Source organism: Astyanax mexicanus, chromosome 12 (genome assembly GCF_023375975.1).
Source record: "Astyanax mexicanus isolate ESR-SI-001 chromosome 12, AstMex3_surface, whole genome shotgun sequence".
Lineage (NCBI taxonomy): Eukaryota > Metazoa > Chordata > Actinopteri > Characiformes > Acestrorhamphidae > Astyanax > Astyanax mexicanus.
In genome coordinates this window covers 49,769,589-49,773,194 of record NC_064419.1, presented here as the reverse complement: position 1 = coordinate 49,773,194, position 3,606 = coordinate 49,769,589, and the positions used below count along the sequence as shown (strand labels likewise).

Here is a 3,606-nt window from a genome sequence, read left to right as displayed (position 1 = left end):
TAAATAATTTCATATGTTTTTCTTCATAGATTGAATGAGTTTAGTGTTAATCTACAATACAGAACATTTTAAAATAATGATACAAATAAAATAACTTTTTAAACTGGGGAAATAACGTATATTGTCTCTGTCCAGTAAAAAACATGTTTTTTTCTCAATTCTTTTACCTTTGAATGAAAGTTAATGCAAAATAGTTTATTCCAAGTTATTTTAGCATTTCTATTGTTCAATTCACGCAGAATTATTTAAACACAGTGTACAGAACTGAATTATGGACTAAAAATTATATGTTTTAGTTTTTTACTGGACAGCAGTGATATACTTTATATAAATAATTGATATTATAATTGATACTTTCATACAGTAGATGATATAAGATGAGTTAAATATATTCTGTAGTTATAGATCTGTGTGTATATATTGGTTTCGGTGCTGAATGAGGCGAGAGGAGAGAAACGGAATCCATATCCAGCTGTAAATCATCTCAGCAGCTGCATTATGGGTTCCGTTACGCCCCAATCCACCGCCGAGCGTCACGTCCAACATCACCCCAACCTTATATACAGGAACCGCTGATCCATCGACATCACACACACTATAATTAATCTGTTATTAACATTAAAACACAGAGAACATCTCACAATTACAACAGCTGAAAATATATGATTATAAAAAGTAAATAATTTATACACAACATTTGCATTTTTTTATATTTAAGAGTTTTAAGCGTTTTTTGTATTATCTGCTGGCATATTAGAAATTCCAAATAAATATTTTTAAAAACTGTAGTTTTTTTTTTTTGGCTTTTTTCAAAAAACAAGACAAAAATACCAAAAAAAAAAAAAAAACAGGATAAAACATTTAGTATACTTAACAAAATGTAGCAAAAAAATGAAAATGCTTATGCTTAATTTTGTAAATTTTTAGTCATCATTTTGACCAGAAATATTTATTGTGGTTAATTTTTTCTCTCTAATAATTAAAGCTGTATTTCTATATGTTAGGTTGTATTTTCAGTAGATGGTGGCCTTGCTCACTGTCACAACAGCGATTCTCTTGCAAACAGTTCCATATTTAAAAAATTAAAATAAAATATATATTTTTACATTGAGTGCCTTTGGAAGATAAGAAATATTTTTTTTTGTCTTGTAAAAACTATTAATTCTGCTAATTCTTTATTTAGACAAATGCTACGTTTTGTATTTTGTTTGACATTTTGATATTCGGCTTCGACTTTGTGAGTTTTTACCTCTAGTATTTATTGCTGTTTTTAGTGTATAATATTTAGTGCTTTACAGTAAACTACAGCACAGCTAAATTTCATATAGTGGTGGATCTATGGCCAACAATTCTATATTATTCTAATCTTATAATTTTTTCTTGTTTTTGTATTATTTTTAGTATTTTTATCACTAACAAATAATTAAGCTCTTTTGATATTCTTAAATCGTCATCCGAAATCTTTTTATCTGCAATATTAAATGCTGTATTTTCTATTTCTGTATTTAGACTTTTAGACAATTGTTATGTTTTGTATTTGTTTTTTTCCGCCAAACAATTTAATTGCAGTATCTTTTTATTCCTGACATTTCAATATTTTACTTTTTTAATTGTGAAAGATTATACAATATAAATTCAACTAGAAGTGTGCAAGCACTTTTGTACGATGACTTTTGGGCTTTTTTTGCACTATTTCCTTAGTTTTTAGTTACTATGTTTGATGTATTCTGCATAAATACAATTAAAAAAATGAGTTCTATAGGTTTTTTGCAGATTAAATGACTTTTCACACATTTTACACACATTCTATACATCTCACACACCTCACACACCATTCTGCAGCCAGCAGGTCGTAAAGTTTTGATGTAAGATATGAGAGAGGAACATAAAGAACGAAGCTATGCTCACGAAAAGCTCTGAAATGTGTTGGTGAATTCTTCAGACGCTCGTTATCAGCGGCGCTGGCGTCAGTCTCTTCATGGAAGCAGAGAAAACTTGTTTATTTATCTGCTTCATCTGCAGTTGTTGGTCAGGAGGCCTGAAAAACCTGTTCCACTATCAGAAAAGAGCAGGAGGGAGGGAGGGAGAAACAGAGAGAGAGAGAGAGAGAGAGAAAAGGTTATTTAAAGTACAGCTAGACTCGTCCAAAGATCTCTGGAGAGATATTTTAGGTTTCAGAGGGTGAGGAAGAGGACGACACATAGGCGACTTACAAAGTAATTAAGTAAAAGTATTCTTAGTAAAGTTTCTTGAGTATTTTTTACTTTTACGTAGCTTACACTTTACCAAATAAGTTAAAATTAAGTCTCCTAGAAGAACTTTTACATATACTTAATTTATACTTTAACAATTAAATATAAAAAGAAGTCTCCTAGAGGAACTTCTATTAATTTATAGTTTCAAAATTAAGTCTCCTAAAGGAACTTTTATTTACTTAATTTTTTTTATTTTTATTTACTTTTATTTTCATTTGACTTAATTGTTAAAAATTAAGTAAAAATTAAGTCTCCTTGAAGAACTTTTACTTAATTTACACTTTAACAATTAAGTAAAAATGAAGTCTCCTAGAGGAACTTTTACGTTTACTTTACTTCAACTTTAAAAAGTAAGTAAAAATTAAGTCTCTTAGAGAAACTTTTAGGGGTTCCTTTGTTTAGAACCGTGACTAAAAGTGCCTTAAAGGGTTCCTCCACGGTTTCAAACAGAAGAACCACTTACAGTTCCTCTAGGAAACTTCTTTTTTTAACAGTGTATAAAGCATTAAAGTAGAGCTTCATCCAAAATACAGCACTCTGCTATCCTCTCTTACACACTTTCACACATCAAAGAGGCTCCAAAAACATCAAGGAGCATAAAATGTTGGGACAGACGGTGAGGATGAAAGGCTGTTCGCTCACCTTCACTCACTCTGTTCTGAAAGAGGTCTTCATATCGGTGCTCTTCTGGGAGGGAAATAAAAGCAGAAGCTGGAGCAAATTGCTGAGAGATGTGTAAGTAAGTGTGTGTGTGTGTGTCTTTATGTGTGTGTGTGTCTTTATGTGTGTGTGCACAGTTTGCTACCTTTGTGAGAACCAGATAGATGTTTCCATAAAAATGTCCCCATAAGGATGGTGGAAAATCGGTTTGTGGGGACCTTTTGTTGTTTTTTTAACTTTTTTATTAGATGTTGTATGAATTAGCTACAGTTGTATTTGTGTGTGAATGAAAAGTCCTTACAAGAACGGCAAAACCAAATTGTGTGTGTATGTGTGAACAGTTTACTATGCTATCTTTGTGAGGACCAGATAAGGTCCCCATAAGGATGGTGGAAAGTCTGAAAGAGTCAGTTTGTGGGGACCTTTTGTTGGTCCTCACACTGTTCTAACTTTTTTTTATTAGGTGTAGTATGAATTAGTTAATTTTTACTGTTTTTATGTGTGAAAAATATATGTGACAAAACCAAAGTGTGTACCAATATGTGAGCAAAACCAAAGTTTGTGTGTGTATCTGTGAACATTTTGCTATGCTATCTTTGTGAGGACCAGATGTCCCTATAAGAATGGTGGAAATTGTTTAGGATTTTGGTGGTCCTCAGAAGTTTTTATTTTTTTTTTAAATAAAAGTTGG

At 31.3% G+C, this 3,606-nt stretch overlaps 1 long non-coding RNA gene across 1 annotated transcript; it reads right to left on the bottom strand.

Moving 5' to 3' along the window:
• Positions 1-836: 836 nt before the first annotated feature.
• On the bottom strand, positions 837-3,136 carry LOC125806076 (uncharacterized). The gene is made up of 2 exons (XR_007441400.1): positions 2,898-3,136; positions 837-2,055 (listed from the first exon to the last, which is right to left on the bottom strand). It is a non-coding gene; the product is annotated as an uncharacterized LOC125806076 (long non-coding RNA).
• Positions 3,137-3,606: the final 470 nt, after the last annotated feature.